The sequence below is a fragment of the Vidua chalybeata genome, chromosome 5, assembly GCF_026979565.1.
Source record: "Vidua chalybeata isolate OUT-0048 chromosome 5, bVidCha1 merged haplotype, whole genome shotgun sequence".
Lineage (NCBI taxonomy): Eukaryota > Metazoa > Chordata > Aves > Passeriformes > Viduidae > Vidua > Vidua chalybeata.
This window is the reverse complement of record NC_071534.1, coordinates 31,594,329-31,614,334: the sequence shown is the minus strand read 5'-3', so window position 1 is coordinate 31,614,334 and position 20,006 is coordinate 31,594,329. Positions and strand designations below refer to the sequence as shown.

At 43.6% G+C, this 20,006-nt stretch overlaps 1 protein-coding gene across 1 annotated transcript in view; it reads left to right on the top strand.

Moving 5' to 3' along the window:
- Positions 1-20,006, top strand: part of SHISAL1 (shisa like 1) — a 78,142-nt gene that overhangs the window by 18,351 nt on the left and 39,785 nt on the right. The window lies entirely within an intron of this gene.

Sequence of the window (20,006 nt, the reverse complement as noted above, 5' to 3'; positions counted from 1 at the left end):
ACAAAGAACGAGATAATGAGAAGTAAAACTGTTGGGGAAGATGAAATAGCAAGGCCCTATAAATATGAGGGCCTGGCAAAAGAATCAGAGAATACAGATATCAAGATGAAAACGAGGTTTGAAATACCAATCACTGAGCATCTCGAAAACAATAATGCAATCCCCCCTTTCTGATAGATCCTAAGGTCAAATGGAATGTCCTGTCTCACCCCCCAATGTGTGGTTCATCCCATACCTGTAACCCTCCCCTGAAGTATCCGATGTCTGTAACCCCATTGGCCCAAGTCCTGTCCCAGCCCACCTTGAAGCCCCCTGATAAGGTGTGGCCGAGGGACCGGATGCTCTCTCTCTTGGATCTCCCTGCTGGGACACCCACCTGGCACCATCTCTCTCTCTCCCTCTCTCTCTCTCCCGCTCTCTCTCTCAGATCTCCCTGCTGGAACACCCACCTCTCTCTCCCGCTCTCTCTCTCGGATCTCCCTGCTGGAACACCCACCTGGCACCATCTCTCTCTCTCCCCCCCGCTCTCCCCGGGCCTGCCACGAGTTGTGGCTAGCAACTCTAAGCAGGGCCCTTCATCCTTTATAATAAACCCTATGCTCTAAAGACCGGGCCTCAGAGATCCTGCATTACCACCCACCCAAACCGTCCTGGAGTCCAGCAGTCCCCACAGATTGGCGCCCAACGAGGAAGACCGACCCCCACAGACCGGCAACCCCACGTGTCTGAAGACCTCTTCAGCTTTTCTACCTGTGGGAGACTTCTCCATGGACGGTAACTAAATAAACAGTTGTAGCCTCCTAATCCGTGTCGTGAGCACGGCGTATCGTTGCTGAGCAGCGTGAAAGCTGGAGCTCTATAACTTTGCCGAGGCAATCCTCGAGCACGGGGATTCGTTACAAGGTAGCGAGTACCTGTAGCTCTCGGAGGAATTCGCCTGGCAATCCTCGAGCATAGGCGGCCGCTGCTGCGCGGCAGCTGCCTAGAGCTCTCTGAGGAACCTCGCCGTGGCACCCCGCCACGTGCACCGAGCACAGGCGAGCACTGCTCTGCACTGCCTGCACTGAAGCTCTGAGTGGAGTCTGGAGGCCCCAAGCACGGAGAGACGTTCCTGAGCGACACCTGAAACCGGAGCTCTGAGGGGAACCTCAAGCAGAGTCCTGAGCGCCGACTGGAGTGCCTGGCCAGCCCCCCACGTCGGAGTTCTGAGTGAGGACCCTGCCCCTGTGATATTGAGGTGAGCTACACTGGTGTAAAAATGGGACAATCCCACTCTGCCCCTGATCGGGATCTCTATAAGGAACTTAAGCATTCTTTACGCTGCAGTAACAGTACTTTACCTAAGCAAGAGCTAAAAAACCTTTTAGAATGGACTCTAGTTAATTTCCCGAATGCGGACCGTTCAGCCGTCTTTACCAGAGACTTTTGGGACTCAGTTGGAAATAGACTCTTTAATGATATTTCACGCCGGGATTTGACTGGTGTCCACCTCCTCCCGGCTTGCAGAGCATTGGTTGAGCTGTTTGCTGCACAGCAGAAGCCCACGGCAGCCGCTCAGCCGGACCATGCTGTCCCTGAAAATCCCCTCCATGCTGCCGCGAGTCCGCAGCGGGGCACGCCCCCCGCCTCCCCCCCGCGCCGCGCGGCTGCGGCGTCTTCGGCCCCTCCCCCCGCCCTCGTGATCGCGGCGTCCGTTGCCCCGGCCCCCCCACCGGACCCCGCGGCCCCTCCCCCCGCCATCGTGATCGTGGCGTGCGTTGCCCCAGCCCCCCACCGGACCCCGCGGCCCCTCCCGCCGCTCCCTCCATCCCCGCATCCCCCACTCCACTAACCTCTGCTGTTCCGGTTGCCGCAGTTCGCCCCCCCCGCTCCAGAGCCGTCGTGTCGGGCCCCTCCTCCGCCTCCGCCCCAGCGAGCCCGCCCAGCAATGTGATCGCGGCAACACCCCCCGCTGCTGGTGCTGCACCGGCCCCGGCCCCCCCTCCCCCCGCGGCCCCGGCTGTACCCCCCCTCCCCCCCACGAGTCCCGCCGCTCCCCCAGCCATGTGCTGTGCGTCTGTGGCTGCCGCCATCGCCGGCCTCCTGCAGAGTCACGCAGCCACGTTTCTGCAAGCAGCGCAGGTTCCCCTCGCTGCCGCGGCGCTGGCGCTGCCTGACGTCCCGCAGGCATCCGCCGCTTCTTTGCCGCCGATGCCTTTTGCCGATTCCGCATCTACCGTGCTGACCATGGCAGCGTCCTTTGTGCCGCGGGACGGAGCGATCCAGCCCACCAAGGCGCCCCGCGCCTCCCGCGCGGTGGCTCCCCCACCGTTGTCACTGCCCTCCTCACACATGCCCACCGCCATGGTCCCGTGCCTCCCCGACCGCCCGGTCCCTGCTCCAGCCCAGCTTGCGAGCTACCAGCGGCTGAGCTCCGCGGCACAGACGCCAGATTACCTTCCGCACCCTGTCCCCGCTCCGCGGCGATCCCTAGCCAACCCTCCCATTCCTGCCACCGCTGCAGCTGCGCCGGGGACCGCGGCCACCGCCGGAACCGCAACAGCAGCCCAGCCCTCTGCCCCTGAGCCCCCCAGTGCACCTCTGTTTGCGGTGCCGCTGCCGGCTCAGAGCGCCGTGGCGCCGCCGCGGCCCAACCCGCCCCCATTGCGCAGGGGTGCTCCGGGGCTCCACGCCGCGGCGCTGCCACCCCCTGCGGGCGGCGGCGCCCTGCCGTTCCCTTCTGTGGCCACAGACACGGTCCCTGCTGCGCTCCCCAAGGCGGCCGCCATGATGGCTCACCACGCAGACCCCGTGACACGCCCCCCGCATGCGCAGTCCCTGCCACCCTCGGAAGTCCTGCCTCACACCGCGACACCGCCGCCCCCCCACGCCACCTCCGCCACGCCTTTGATCCAGCCTCCCGGCGCCCACACGCTCCATGCTGCAGTCTACCCCCAGCCGACATCACTGTGCCCTCCCACGCCAGCACCACCGCTCCCAATTCCAGCCGCAGGACTCCAGCCCGCGTCGCCAGAACTTCCAGGATCACCGCATCTACAAGTGTCTCTGCCCACACCACCACCCCAGCCGGAGTCTGCTACAGCCTCATCACAAGTAGCCCCCACTGCAGCGCGCCTCGCACAGCCTCTGGAAACCCCAACGCTACAGCCATCAGCAGCCCCTGTGCAGACGCAGCCTCCAGCCGCCCTTCACCTGCCTCCATCGTCACTGGGTACCGTGCCACTGCCACCGCATCCTGCACCTGACCCAAGCAGGACTGGACTACAACCAAGCACACAAACCGTGCAACGAGAAGGGGGAGGGTTGAATGTGACAGCCACTTTGACAAATACAGGAGAAACAGCTAAGCATGTCTACCAGCATTTTTCACAAGCTTTCTCCTATTTGGGTGTCCCCCAAGAAATTAAAACAGATAATGGCCCTTCATATGCGTCACAAGAATTAGCTGCGTTCCTGAATGACTGGGGTGTTTGCCATACATTTGGCATTCCTTACTCTCCCACGAGTCAAGGTATAATAGAAAGAACACATCAAACCTTGAAACGCATTTTAGATCAACAGAAAGGGGGAGAAGACCAGGCTGCACCTCAAAGGAGGCTGAATAAGGCTCTGTATGTTTACATTTTTCTAAATAGCTCTGCAGAAGAGCCTGACCCCCCCATGTACAGACACTTTTTGAACAACAAAAAAGCAAAACTAAAAGAGCACCCCCCAGTTTTGATTAAAAACTTAGATTCAGGACAAATAGAAGGACCATACAATCCTATAAAATGGGGAAAGGGGTTTGCATGTGTTTCCACAGGTGGAGGACTTAAGTGGGTCCCAGCAAAGAACGTGAAGCCCTACCACACATCGAAGCCCGCTGACACCCTCACATCAGCCAGTACTTCCACAAGTACAAACCAAGAAGCAAGCACCCAGACCTGAGCTGCGCAGAATCATCAGGAGAAAGTGATCTGCCAGGAACAGCTCAAGAAAAGAATGAAGTTTTATCGTTTGCGCGTGTGCATGTTGCTTTTGTTCTTTTGTTTTAGTTCTTGTAGTGAAGCTTTACCTGTAAGTCAATCAAATACAAATGTCTGGGTTGCTTTAGCCAAGTCTTCAGGCTCTGATACCATCTGTCTATCCATCCTGGCTAGACAATTTGTTTGATGGTTGGAGCTTTGCACCTTGGCTAAAGGAACTCTGTAAAGTAGGTTTGATTATTCTGATAGTGATAATTGTAGTTTTAGTAGCAGTACCCTGTATACTTCAGTGTGTGCAGAACATAATGAGTAAGACAGTATCTAGCATCTTAGTTGTTCATCAGAACGGGGGAGATGTTGGGGAAGATGAAATAGCAAGGCCCTATAAATATGAGGGCCTGGCAAAAGAATCAGAGAATACAGATATCGAGATGAAAACGAGGTTTGAAATACCAATCACTGAGCATCTCAAAAACAATAATGCAACCCCCCCTTTCTGATAGATCCTAAGGTCAAATGGAATGTCCTGTCTCACCCCCCAATGTGTGGTTCATCCCATACCTGTAACCCTCCCCTGAAGTATCCGATGTCTGTAACCCCATTGGCCCAAGTCCTGTCCCAGCCCACCTTGAAGCCCCCTGATAAGGTGTGGCCGAGGGACCGGATGCTCTCTCTCTCGGATCTCCCTGCTGGGACACCCACCTGGCACCATCTCTCTCTCTCCCGCTCTCTCTCTCAGATCTCCCTGCTGGAACACCCACCTGGCACCATCTCTCTCTCTCCCTCTCTCTCCCCCCCGCTCTCCCCGGGCCTGCCACGAGTTGCGGCTAGCAACTCTAAGCAGGGCCCTTCATCCTTTATAATAAACCCTATGCTCTAAAGACCGGGCCTCAGAGATCCTGCATTACCACCCACCCAAACTGTCCTGGAGTCCAGCAGTCCCCGCAAAAACCAATACTGAAAGCACCTACCCCCCCACCAGTCCCCCCTTCCTAGGATTAATCCCAATTCTCTCCCTCCTCCCCTGCCAACAGCACAGGGAGGTGGGAATGAGGGTTAAGGTCAGTTCATCACATCTCACCCCACTCTTCTGTGTACCCAATTACAGCTGCACAAGACCTTTTTTTTCATTCTTAAAGTCATTATCCCCAAAATATTGCTACCAAGGGCTCGGCCTTGACCAGTTGTAGGTCTGTCCTGGTGCCTGGGCTGGCACTGGCTCTGGTGGACATGGGGGAGGCTTCTGTGAGAAGCTCCCTCCACTGCCAGAACTTCGCCAGGCAAACCCAATAGCTGCATGGTGGATGCTCACCAAGCTGCTCTATCACTCCTCATCTGGACAGGGTAGAGAAGATGTGATGGAAAACATGGAGGATGAGATAAAGCAGTTTATTAAAGCAAAAATTGGATTTGCACAAGCAAAGGAAAAAACCCGAAGATTTTATTCTCTCCTTCCCATCAGCAAACAACATCCAACTATGTGTTGGGAAGCACAAAGGAAGCACAGCTCCAGTGTGGCTCTGGAAGACAAATGTGGTAAATAAAAAATGCTCCCCCTTCCTTCTTCTTTTCTTAGGTTTTGTTTGAATCAATATCACATGGTCTGGAATATCCCTTTGGTCAGTTTGGGTCATTGGCCTGGCTGTGTCCCCTGGTGGGACCTTGCCCATCCCCAGTCCACTGCTGGGGGAATGTTGGATGCCAGCCCTGCCCAGCAGCACCAACCAAGTCACCTTGAATTGTCTTATTTGTCTTCATTCCTAGACAGTTTTCCTTTCTGCTTGCTGTAGGAAACAATGCCTTCTGGATTTCTTGATGGCTTGCTTCATCTGTTTGAAGATTCCAAGTGTTTTCATGCCAGAGAAACAAACTGGCTCACTCTTTCATATGCAGCAGGGATTCTTAGCACACTGTGATGTTTCAGCTGTGCTTGCCACCTCTTGACTTCCCTGAGGAAGGTTACCACTTCTCCACATGAATCTTGCTCTCCTCTCTGAGCATATTTTACATCCCTCTCCATTTGAAAAGCCCCTTTTTGACAAGGAGAGAGTTTGGAAGGCAGGCACAGTGCCGATGCCAAGCCTGGTTATGAACCTTGCTGGGAGGGCTGATGTGGAGTTTGGTGCCTACAATGTTGCAGTTTCAAGCTTAAGGCCTGATTGCGAAGTGTTTCTCTAACCGTGATTTTCCTTGAATTAGTTTTTAATCAGTGCTGTGTTTCAAAGTGAGTTTTCTTCTTAGATATTTCTCTAATTTAGAACAGCCTTCCCAATTACTGTTAATTACCTTGTCATACAAGGAAAATGATTAATTGCATTGCTTGCTCTGGGAATTCATTGTTCAAAATGGCCTTCAGAAGCTGCTATGCTTAGAGCTTAGGAGAATGATGAAATTGCAGGCTTGCCTTTGGTTTGGCATTTTCAGTACACAGTTGAGGTAAAGACAACAGCTGGGGGGGAAACGACGGTATGTCAGAGAAGCATTGTGCAAGATTTCTTAGCTAGAAATACATCAGGTTAAGAACAAGGCCTCCTTTTAATTGAATTTCTTACTCACTGGATGGTGTTTCTAGTTGATAAGGTTTCTGACCTAGTGTGATGTTCCTTCTCAAGGAAAACACTATTTTTAACCTATGTGTTAAAATATAGTCTAGAATATCAGTCTAATGTAAAATATTTCCTTCTTCAAATTAGTTGATGTTTCAATATTTCATTTTCTAAGTGCTTTTTTGAAATAAGGATTATGATCCAAGCTTACTTTCCTTATCAAAGACTATCAGAATTTCTCCCATATTTCTCACAGGACAAGTGACACAAAACTTATCCCAAAGAGGGAGGATACTGAGAAATGAAACTTTTTTGGGAAGTGGGATGCAAAAGTAGCGATACAGCAAGGGCAAATCAGCCTTTTTGTAAAGCAAGAATAAGAGAATGTTAATCTGGTCCTGTAGCATTTACTGTTTATTTACAGCTGATCAACAGAAGTCATTGAAGTAAAAGATGTCCATGCTGATAAGAGCTCTGGAGAAAAACAGGCATTTATATAAGCAATGAAATAACTTATTACTATGATAATTACATGAAGATTTTTCAGGAATTAATTTTTCTTCAAAACATTTTTAGCCTCATTAGGGGAATATAGAAGAAATTTATGTCTAAGACAATCTTCTCCTCATGCCCACATATCTGGAAGTCAGTTCTGCAGGAAAAAGACTGGACTGATATGGTCTCCTAACCTACTGAACTAGAGTACGGCCATCTGATGGTTCTACCAGTCAGCAGGAAACTAGGATGACAAACTACAGTTCTAGCAATTGTAAGGTGTAGTTCTGCCAACCAAAAAGCCCTGTTGCAGTTCCAATGATTAGTCCAATGCTTTGAGTCACATGCACATGGAATATGATGTTGTTCTGGCCTTTGAAAACTATGTAAACCATTTTTTGGGCAGATGATGTCCTTTAATTGGTAAGCTTATAATGCTTTTTCCTAATCTTTCACTACTGTGGCCAGGACAATCAAATTTCTGCATTGTACTAGTGGAGAATGGATAAGCTGCTAAATAAAAATGAATTATGTCTTTGCATGGAAGACCTTGGATTGGTCAAGCCTTAGGAGGGCTGTGTTTATTTGCTACATTTTGCTGTAACTACAAATCCAGATTATGTTCCTAAAGTAGAATTTACTGACAGAGTATCCAGAAGTCTGTTTGACTTGAGGTTACACTTAGGATCTACAGTAGCTCCAGCAGCTGAGGTACTGACTCCTCAAGAGCCCTCGGAAAAGCCTCCTTTGCCAGTGTTATGGCTCCTGAAAAAGGACAGTAATCCTAGATGGTGATTACATGATAGAAATTATACAAAACCATGCTGCAGTCTGTGCCTACCCTTTTAACTGATGTTGAAGCCCAGATATTAAAACATGAGGACTCATGGATAAAGGGTTTACCCAATATAAGGATTTGTTTGAAGAGAAAAAAAATAGGACAAGGAGAAAAGAGAGTGACATAGGATCTTTGCTGAAATGCCACAAACTAGAGCAATATATTTATTAGTGTAGAAGACAAGTGATTACCAAGGAAGCTGAGGAATGGACTGCTGACTTTGATTTTTAGTAAAATAATTATTCAGAATAAAATTCAACGGAAAGGGATTTTCAGATCTGATCATTTCTATTCACCATTTTTGCTGGAGGTAATAAATAATGATTTAAGCTGCTGAAAGAAATAGAAGATGGGAAGGAATAGAATCAGGTTATCTGGCTACCATTCCCTTACTTGGACAGCTCTATTTTCCATTATGCTGTCATTCAGTTTCTGTCTCATTTATATGAGCTAGAAATTAAATATTTCTATAATTTGCTTCTTAAAATAATATCTGCCTTTCCCCCAGAGTTGTCCACAGATGTCTCTGTGAGTCGTCATTTCAAATAAAATAAAGAAGGCAGATTTCAGTCCTTCTTTCTTCATATCAGGCCTCTTTATGTGGGGAATTCTGGTTTGTTACCTGTAACTGAAGTGGGTTAATTTTAAATATAAAAACTCTCTCTGCTCTTCACAGACTCCATTAGATTCAGTTCAGTTATATTGAAGGTCTAAAGATTTCACCATGCAAGATATTTTGGATGTAGTTTACTGTGCCAAGACACAAAATTGGTTGTCTGGGCTATGTGACTCCATCCATACTGAGAAGTGTATTACAAAGTGGGCATCAAAGGCCTTATGGCTGGTGAAAAGAAAATAATTGCAGAATGAGCATCTGTGACAGCTGCCAAAAGGATGAGATTCTTATTAGACAAGAAGCCAAAAGACGTATTGTTACAATAGGCATAACATTTTGGGAACAGACCTTGAAAATGCCTTGAGATACCAGGACTAAAATAACACTCTGCTCATAAAATTTGCAAGCATGTTAGGCCCTTCCTGCCTTGGATGCTGTAATTCCAGCTTTTTTAATTATTGTTGGTTTTTTTTTTAATATGTTTAATGATCAGCTTTGTGTTCCCCATTTAAGGGAAATAGATAAAACTGTCTTATATGGTAATAAAATTGCTGCTTATCAAATGTAACTAATTTCATGTTGCTAAAATACCCTAAAGATTAGGTCATTAGGAGAATGTGAGAAACTGTTGCCTGTATGAGTAAGGGCTTTTTTTATGTCAACTTTCATGAGGTAATGCATGTAATTACATTACATGTAGTATTATTGCAGAGGAAGAGCAGTTGTTCAGCTAAAATTTCCAGAAACAAAGCATCTGATTTTTAAAATACTTCTTGTTATTTAAAACTCTACATTCTTATTTTGCATCTTTGCCTAATTTTGAGCTGTTTTTCACTATCTGAATGTGGAGATTAGGTGTGATCCTTCAAAGATATCTAAGCTTGTTATGAGCAAGGATGGTTCAAAGTGATATTGGTATCCCTGTATCCTTTCACCACAATCTTGCATTAAGTTGAGGTGTGTATTTAATTATATAGAGGCTTAATTAAATTTTCAGTTCCTTGTGTCAGAGACTTTGTAAAAGTGCACTTTGTAAAAGTGCATCTCAAAGATGCATTGGCTGGCATCTGGTTCCTATCAGAAAATTGTAATCAACCTGTGACCACCACATCTCGGCTTTACCAGTCTAGAAGCCATCACTGCACATGACTTAAGAGTTGACCATTACTAAATTGGGTGCAGCAGAATTCCCAAGCCATGGTCTCTTCTGTACACAAACTTCATGAAAATCTTTTAAACATCAAGTGACTTTATATTCTCATAGGTGAAATTCTTTTTTCCTACCCTGATTGTTTTCCACATGGCTTTTTAAATCAGTGTTTCCTGTTTAAAGCATTAGGTCTACAAACTTGATGTACAGTCCTCAAATCTGTTGTATTCCTCCTTTATGACTGTGACTGAGCATCAGCATCCTTTCTGTAAACTAGAAATAGTGCCACCCCTCCACTTGTCTTTTCTTCTTCTTCTTCTTCTTCTTCTTTTTTTTTTTTTTTTTTTTTTTTTCATTTGTTTGGACTCCAAAATATCTGTCAGAAGGAACAGACTGCATGACTGCAGTATTGCTTGCTGGCAAATAGCTTTGCTGGGTTGAATGCTGTACTTGCATCCTTACTTACCAAACATTTGGATTTGAGAGGTTCCCTTGGGGGTGTTCTATATACTGGTCTCTAAGGAAAATGGGAAATGCATGCCACTTTTCATTTTCAGAAGAACCACTTCAGAAAGTTCTGGCAAACTGTTCTCTTTGTGTTGCTGTAGTTGTTCACCTATTAATGGGAAGTGTTTCAGATGGAGGCCATTTTTAGGGATGGGGCTGTTTGGAGCCAAAATGTGGTGTTGATTGTAGTAGCTGGAACACCCTGGATTATGCTGTGTGTGAGGGATGTAAACCTGTCCACTGAGCATGTATAAATAAATATTAATCAATTGTGACTACAGTCTGCAGCTGATGCTTCTGGTGCATTCCATTTTGCTCAGCTGCACTGGGCTCAGTGAGGAGAGGGGTGTTTGATGCTTGATCCATGGGAGGCCAAGAATCAGAATTTCTGTGGAATTCTGTACAAGCCTTTGGATGCAGCTCCTCTCACACCCACCTCTGTGCACAGCATAAGATCTGCAGACACCCCAAGCTAGGCATAAAATAAGCAGTTTTACATCTTGTGAAACAAAGGTTGTGAAACAAAGCTTGTGGCTGTGTGATGTCACCACCAGCAGCACAGCTTTGTTTTACCTGGTTTTTCAGTTCCAAAGATTGCATGCTTAAAAAAGGAAGATAAATTGTTGAAAGCCACTTTTCTGTTGCTCTGCATGCTTTATCTCCTTCTGCTTGGCAACCTCCACACCTGCTGTTCTGACTACTAAAAATTGTCCTTTCTTTTGTCCTGCAGGTATTTCTGCTTAAGAGGAGAGGACAAAGGATTCACTAGCATTTTCCTTGGTTTCTCTGCCTTGTTATTTTCAAAGTTAAGCTTTTGCTAGCAATCCAGTGTTCTTGGGGTTGAAAATTCAAGGGTTTTAATTATAATAGCTGTGAGCTAGGATGGCTGCACTAGTACAGCCATGTACTGCCCTTAAAACCCGCTTTTTAATGTATTTGTGTGTGCAGCAGTGAAAATGGCATTTTCTCTTGCAGTGTGAGGCTGGTTGTTCAGTCAGAATGAGGCAAAAGAACATGTGAAAAGGAAGTTACTCCCACCTTCTATTGTGTATTTTTTTTTTTTTGTTTCCAACAGTCCTTGGTTAATGCTCCCACACAGTTTCTTTTTTCCTCAGCTGGAGTCTGCTTTAGGAACAACCTTAATTTGTGATGTTACTGAGAAACATTTCAGTATGTGAAACATTTGCAGATGTTTTAAGAGGAGAGGCAAGTTCTTTTGAACTTGCTGATGCTTGTGGGTGCCTCTCATCTTGATTCTCTGATTTCTCAGTTTACTCCAGTGGGTGTTTTTCATAATTTTCTTTAACAAGAGGGTGAGGAAGATTTGACCAAAATGTTTGCAGGAATTCAGAGTTATTTTCTTCTTAAGGGACTAGAATCAGGTTTTAAAAATTAAGAACACCTGCCTTTTGCACACTGAGGTGTTATCCTTAGGAAAGTTGGAATAATGCTGTCAAAATACTTGTAGTGTAGCTTCATCTATGTCACATAAGCTACACTTTGTGTTGGCATAGTTAAATGATCCTCATGAGGGAAAAAAAAGTGGTTTTCTTTTTTTTCATTCTGAAATGTTTAATTAGACTGTAAAGGAATGGAGTAATAATTTGTATTCGTAAAAGGAAATATCCTTTCTAAAGCTGATGGAAAGAGGAAAAAGCATTTGTGAGAGTTTTGATTTCCTTTGCATTTGATATGATCAAATTAATGCTTTTCTGAGTTGACTTCAATTTTTGTTTAACTTGCTGCTCCTATTTTTTTTCACTTTTGAACAAAATAACGTTTGAAAATGTCTACAGACCCAGAGTTGACAGAAGGTTAGAAACCCATCTGGTTAAATACAGATGTTGATCATTGAGGCTGAAAAATGTGAGAATGAAAGAAAATGTAGATGTCACTGACTTTGTACTGGAAGGTTTATTTTTCAGAAGAGGCCATTTTGAAAGGAAAATGTGTCAAAAAATGTTCCCAGAGAGACTATAGGTAGTTTTTTTCTTTCTGTATACACACAGCTGACAGCATATTGAGGAAAACAAACATGTGCTCACATTTTTCACTAGATAAAGTGCTGATATATTACTTTTTTCTCAAATGGATATTAAAAATACACTAGCCAGGTTTACTGTCCTTTTTACAGGTACACACATTCTCAAGTTTTAGAGCTATACTCCAAAGCAGAATGAGGAATTAGATCTGGGAGTTTTATAAAACCTGGCCATTATAAAACCTCTAATCTTACCATCAAAACTAATTTTATTTCTTAGTAACATCCTTAGAATTACTTGGACAAGCTGTTTCACATAAACGACTGGAAATTGTATTATTAATTTAACACTTGGTAATATTTTAAATTAAAGCACATTTGCTCTGGTTCTGTACTGAAAGTAACTCAAAAAACCCAAGCAGAAGTTTCCCTAGAGAAGCGCCCTGAGTTTCTTTAAAAACTGAAATTTTATTAACAGCAGAGATTTGTAATCACTTAAAAATGTATCCTATCCCTTTCTTAAACTCTCTTAGAATATTATTACACAACTGTGTATATTTCCTTATCATTCCTGCCTCATGGAAGACCAAGACCATTCATAATTTCAGAGTGAAAATTCAGTGTTCTCAGATTGCTTTGTTTCGTGCATAGCTTGATGGTCTCACCCTGGCAGATTTATGACTTTGTTAGAAAAGCACTCAGTTGAGCTCCCACAGATTGTAGGTGTTGGGTTGTCCAAAATCCCCTCAGCTGACTCAATAGTCCAGGTGTACATCTGAACTGAGTTATTTCACTAAAAATAAGGGTTCTGGATGACTACAGCAAACCTTTATCAGCTGCTTATGCTCAGGCTGATAAAGTTCATGCAAATGAGAAAATACAAATATTTTAGTCTCAGTGGTTTCAGAGCATTAGGGAATGTTCTGAAACAGCTCTTGGCTGCAGAATGAATCTTGCTTAATGACAAGTGAGAAAGTTGCCACTAACTTGTAGCTGAAGTTAGTAATCAGTGTCAGTAAATCATCAGCTGCAGCTGTGATTTTCACAAAGCTGACTGTCTTCATAAAGTAATTTAGGTATTTTTCCCCAAAATGAGAGTGGCTGTGCGTTACTTTTCCCGGCCCCGATCGGCTCCTGAGTGCCCAGCTTAGGCACCTCAGCTTCTCATCAGGATCGGTGCTTGCCACTACTTCCGGGTGCTTCTGCATCTGTGCTCCAGGGTGGGCTGGCCATGCATTGCCGTCGGCGTGAGGGAAGAAACGAAGAGGCAGGGAAAATGTCCAAATCCGTACGTGTGGCGGCTGGATGCTTTATTGCCCGCAAGAGCTGCGATGGAGAAGATGCAGCCCACTCCCAACCTCGCTTGGACGAATCTGGCAGCGAGGCTGGGGAGCTGCGGAAGGATATAGGGGGAGGGATAGGGGAGGACGGGAGCCCTCCGCCCAATGAGTACAGACGCTGTGGCGGTGACAGGTGCCACAGCGACCAACAGGAACACAGCAGGGGTGGACACGGGGCTTTGGGATGAGTGGGACTGTGGGAATGGGGTGACCAGCACAGAATCCTCAGGAGTTGTCAGGGAGTGGTTACAAGAGTGACAGGGGGAAATTCCAATGGCAGGCAGCCTGGAGCTAGTTATTGTAGGGGTGGGGGGGGACCCGGGGGGGATGCATGAGGGTACACAGAACCGGCAAACTAACAAAGATCAGAACCCCTAATCTGAACCCAAACCCAGGATGCAACAAATGAGGTCTAATGTATACAGTGTAAGGCCAGCTGTAGGACAGACAACAGTCTAAGATTTTCTGACCTTTATCAGAAATAAATCTAGGAAATTAAACATTTATTTTACCAAATGCAAGTATGTAATGAATCACTTATTTGCACTACAGCTACATTATGGCATTATCTTTAATATCTTTACATGTGCTATGGAGACAGTTTAGAATTTGGCTGTAAATAAAAAGTTTTAGCTCTCTTGTCGAACTTTCTCATCAGTTGAATTTTGTGATTCTAAGGTCTGAATATACCACTGACTCTCTAAAATTACTTATCTTGTAATAAAGGGACCCTTTAACTTCTGTATCAGACTCTGCTGTGCATTGTACTTACAGTGGGAACTGTGAAAACCCATTTCCAACTTGGATGTTTATGATGTAGCTGTGGGACAGTTCTTAATGACCAACTAAATGTGTTGGTGAAAAGGGGAAAAAGAGAGGTAAAAGAAGAGGAATGGGAGGCTCTGACAGGTGACACTTGTGGCATGTGCAGCTTTCTTGGCCTCATCCTGTTAATAACAACTTGAAGTTCACAGGATAGCCTTCAGGCTGTACTTCAGAGCTTTATTTTTTAGGATTCGTGCATGTTGTCTCTTCATAACTATTTGGAGAAAAGCTGTGGGAAAAAATAAACACAGGATGGTGGAATAAAACAAAGCAGCCTATATTTTCAATTATAAAATTCATAAAATAAGGGGGAAGAATTTTGTGGCCTAGGTAGTGTACATTTGCTCACCTTTAGCAGTACTAAAGCTCTGACTGCAAAAGCTTTATCTGCAGCTGGGTAGAGACTCACATGTGCTTATCTTCCAGCATATGTTAGTGAGATGTTTTTGGGGAAGAGGCATTGGGTAACGTTAGAGCTGTGTCATAATCCAGAGGATTTTCTACCAGCAGTTCCTTTTCATAGGTTGTTTCAAGTAAGGTAATTGTCAATGGAAACCTAGTATCTGTTTCTCATAAACATTTTGTTGAGTTTGCTGCAGTGTGAAACCACATGTTTTCTTAATAATCAGGTTTTCTTTCATGCCAGTTATAGTGCTTCCTTTGTAATAAGCCTGTAATTTTATTGCAATGGCATTCATGAGCACATACTGGATGCATTTTTAAGCCCTCTTTAATGTGAGAAGTGAACAGAGCTGGACTGGGAGTTAGGTTTGGATCACAGCCTTTTCTTTTCCATCTAATTTTAAACAGCTTTCTTGACCACTGGTCACATTACTCATCCCCTTACTATTGCCACAATGCACCAGCATTGTCTCTCATGTAGTCCTGATGCATTTTTACCCATGTGGTTTTGTCTGTGTGTAGATGTGCTTCCCTTCCTTTAATAGGGATTTACCTGTGTGTCCTTGGAGTAACTAAGAATTAGCAGAAACTCCATGGCTGTCTGCACTTTGGTGTTTTTATTTCTCTTGGAAGAAATGCTCTGTTTTTACTTCTCTTGGAAGAACTGCCAGCTCTTGGGATGTTTAATAGGACTTTCAGGGCACTAAGAAAGTGCAATCCACTGAATACAAAATGATGCTGAAGTTACTTGCACAACCTTGCTATAAAGGATAGAGGCAGATGAAAGAGGGGGCATAGAAGGTGTAAAAAGAGGTTTTTTGAGGAAAGATTGCAAGAGGTGTAAACTGTCAGCCTAAGAAAAGGCTGAGTGAAATATGATAGCACTTCTTGTATGTATTAATTAAAAGATTGATACAAAGAGGTGAAACCAGTGTGTCTGTAGGTAAATCATTCTCCAGCTCCACTCCTGATAGAGCTTAAAGCAAAGCAAAGGAGCTGCAAGTTGGGCATAGGGAAAATTTTCTGGGTAGAGAAACACTCTAGGGAATTGCCTGAGAAGGTTAGAAAACCACTGGTGGTGGGAATCCTGTGAACTTCTGACAAGAATGGTTTAGATGTTCTTAATCCTGTGGCAAGAAAAATAAATTAAATGGTCTCCTGAATTGCCCTATTTTCTGTTTTAGGCAGAGAAAAAACTTGTGAGGCAGTGCTGATGTGTTAAATAAATTCTCTTGCTCTAGCTCCTTTTGTTCTTCGTAATAACAAAAAAAAAAAAAAAAAAAAAAAAAAAAAAAAAAAAAAAAAAGCAAAATGTGCATTTGCATTGTTTTTCAGACATCTCTTCTAAAAATAACTTTTCCTTTCCTTCAAAGTCAGGGGAAAATAATTCCTTCACCAGAATCTTCCCTCATGAAATGCTTGTTTCTCTTGGCAGCTTTTCTTTGCAGTGATTCACTGATTCCCTTCAAGAAAAGACAGCTAGATAAAACTATGATAAAACAAAGCAGTGTAGGTAGGAACAGAGTGAGAGCTAAAATGTCACAGAAAAGTAAAATCTGGCATAATGAGCTCATGCATTTCTATGGTCCCCTTGATCAGAACATTACAGCACCTTTCCTTTGGGTGGTGCTCTCTTTGGATCATGCATGGCTGCATTTTCTGCGAGGGAAAACAAGATTCTGGACAGAATCCTTATTAATGAGAAGACAGTAAAAATCATGAGTGAGGACCATTTCTTCTGTTCCAGATTAGACATGTGTCATGGTTTGACCCCAGCCTGCAACTAAGTGCCATGCAGCTGCTTGCATAATAATAATAATAGTAAAAACAGTGAGAGAGGGGAATAAGGACAAGATGTGGACAAACAGTGAAAAAAGCCTCTAAAAATGTGATTTTTCAGCCATTTCTTTAGTCTGCTTTCTGGGGTAGCATCCTTACCTCCACAGTGACCACAAATAAGCTTGGAATGGTGCATTAAAAATGAAAACTGGTGTGTTAGACAACTCTTCTAATTGCTGGTTTTCTGAACTAGAAGGAAAACATAATCACACAGCCTCCAGGTCCTCAAATTCTACTCTAAAACAGCAAAAAAGAGACTACAACTAAATCTTCTTTTCCTTGGTCCTTCAGATGTAATGCTCTCACTTTAAAATGCCATCAGTCTTTAATAACAGTAATAAATAATGATTTACTTATCTAGACCACTGCTAATTACCATGTTTCTGCCCTCTCTATTCTGTGGCCTGACATCAGGAAATCCTGAGTATGATTTAGGCTCTTCCTTGTAGCACATCACCTATTGTCCTGCACATCTCTTCCAGTGGCTGAGTGGATTTCTAATAGCTCAGAGATGTCATCTGATGTGGTACTGCATGAAATACGATGGCTTTAGCCAGACAGCAGCATGTAAAAAACTCAAAATAGTCAAGGAATGAACAGTTATTTTTATTTCTGACCTCCAAAAATGGACTTATTCCATGTAATGATCACTGAAGCAATAAAATTATTGCTTATTAAAATTGGAGCATTTCCCTACTGCCACAAATATATACCTAGATGTATGTATTCATTTACACAGATTCTGTCACTCTGCTGGCTCTTGATGTGCAGCTCTCACTGTCTAGTCCCCCACTCTGATCCTCCCAGCTGACACTCAATAAAATACAAACATTGCATGAGTTGGATTAAAATCTCAATTTCATTGTTGCCCATTCTGTTGGATATAATTGAATAAATTTTCCCTCCCGGAAAAGCTTCTCGATTCGTACCTGCAGTGCTGTTTAAGAAATCAGCAGTGATGCTATACTCAGTTACTAACAGATTGTACCTTCCAAGACACACACCTGATTTCCAGACTGAGGTATTCATCCACAACTGATAAGAAGCTTTTTTTCATCATTCTCACTGCCTGCTCAAGTTGTATTATACTAAAGCGAGATATTTTATAGGCATCTCCTACATTATAACTCTCTCTAAGCTACTTTAGTCAACAGCCCTGAGAGAAATAAAATTAACTTTGCCATAAGCCTATAGTGATCATCTTAATTATATTCATCTCCCTAATTATTTGTTAATTGGAACGCATATTAACCATGCCATTAATTTTGTCTGGATCGACATCACAACCAAAAGCTTTTGATTATCTGGATTATCTCATTTACTTTTAAAAATGTTCCTATGTTTCTTCAGGTCCTCTGAAACTTGCCATTGTTTTCCAACAAACTGAAAAAATTATATATGTGTCCCCCAGTTCTGCTGAAATAACTAGGTACAAATTATACAGAAATGCAAATATCAAATTGCAAACCTTAGCATCAACTCATTAACGTCATCCTGAATTATTTTTGATATGGAAATAATTAATAGTCTCAGCTATACCAAACATCTTTGTCATCGCAGATACACAACAGGAGTGCTTATTGATCTCTTTTTAATTAACGGTTATGAAGGCCAAGATTTTCCTTAGTAATGAATCACTACCAGAATTTCTGCAGCTTTGGTTTACACAGGAAAATATCAAATTCATTTTATTCCTATCAGTATTGGCAATAGCTTGTTCTTTGTAGCAGTTTTTCATTATTAAATGCCTACATTCTCAACCTCTGGCTTATATTCATTATTATTCTTTTTCTTAAAACAGTTCTAACTTTAAGTCTGCTTAGTTTTCTAATTAATATGCTATTCCCTCTGAAAAAAAGGGAGGCATTTTTTTCAGTATTCATGAGAAATATTCTTACTTAGCATTCCTTGTTTATTGCACCTTTATTTTCTTTTTACAGTGTTAAAGCTTCAAACTGTTTTCCTCCAGAGGAACTGGCTTATTTTAAAGCTAGAAATACAGTAGTTTGGGTGTTAATCATGCTTGCAGCAAACAGTGTAAATTGGTGTGATTTCTTGTACAGAAGTGTAGATATATTATATATACAATATATAGTTATACACAGATAATGGTAGTAATAGTAAATAGTGATATTTATATATAGTTTGTACTTAATAATCAGATTTTCTTGAGGTTTACATTGTGGTTTTTTATTTTTCTGTATTATCTACTATGTATAATTTGGTCCCTGAGTAAAGATAACCCTATGAATAGGTTTGTCTGTATTCAAGGTAGAATTAATTTAAACTGTTTTCCTTAATAAACCTTTGATATGTACAGCTGGGATTTTGTTTCTATGTTCCCCTATTGTATGTAGGGGTTTAGATTGGGTAGGGTTTATTCAGTTGGTAGAGTCTTGGGTGTTAATTAATTAGGTGATTTTTGTTAGATGTTGTTTCAAATTTTTGAAAGATTTTTTTACTTAATGTTTTTAAGGTGGTTTTTAATAGTCTATTGTATTTCTTTATTTTGTTTGTAGTTGGTGTATGGTAGGGGATATGGTGTACTTATTTAATGTCATGTTCCCTAGCCCAGGTGTCGATAAGGTTGTTTTTGAAATGAGTTGTGTTGTTTGATTTAATCTTTTTAGGGGTACTATGTTTCTAAAGGACTTGTTTTTCAAGGCCTAGGATGATGTTTCTGCCTGGTTTCAAACTGAAACCACCACAAGAAGTTACACTGATTTTTAGGTTCGTGATCCATATGCTAAGATGAATCTGCTTGTACCACACACAGCATTTTGTGTTAGTGAGGAATCTTTTGCCTCTCAACACGTCATAGGTAGCATCATGTCTCCCCTCCGGTGCCCACGTCTGTTACTCTGAATTCAGTTGCTCCTGGTGTGTTAATTTTCACACCCCCCCCCCTCCTTTTGTTACGTGCAGGTGAAATTGTTTGGGGCTTTTCATTTGATTCAGTAGGTTGGAGCAGACACAAACTAGTAAACCATGTAGTATTTATAGGATACAGCATATTCATATACCGCTTATTTCATAAGCATTTGGCAAAATGTGTCTCTTGAGCTGTTAGGAGCAGTGTAATTTTTACAGAAATTGCCATTTCCTTTCTTTTTTCCTCAAGCTGCTCCACTGTAAACACCTTAGAACAATTTTAGCAGCGCAGGAGTTGGATTCCCCACAGCAGCTTGCTGCAGCACCCCCTGGGCCATCCTGTCTGTGGCTCCAGGGCACACAGGGGGGTCATGCACAAAGGCAGAATTGACCTCTTCTGTTGTGCCCTGATGTCAGTGTGAATCCAGGGTGCTGGAAACCTCTGAGACCCAGAGTTAGTTGGATTTATCAGTGATGGCAGTGACAGGTGCCACCAGCCCCTGCTCCCCTGGGTGGTGACACCTGGGACAGTCCCTGCTGCAGCTGCTATTGATGAATCAAGGTGGAGAGAAGAAGAGTTTGGACTCACCCTGTCTGGGAAACACCAGGGAGAGCCTTGGTAGGAGGGCTG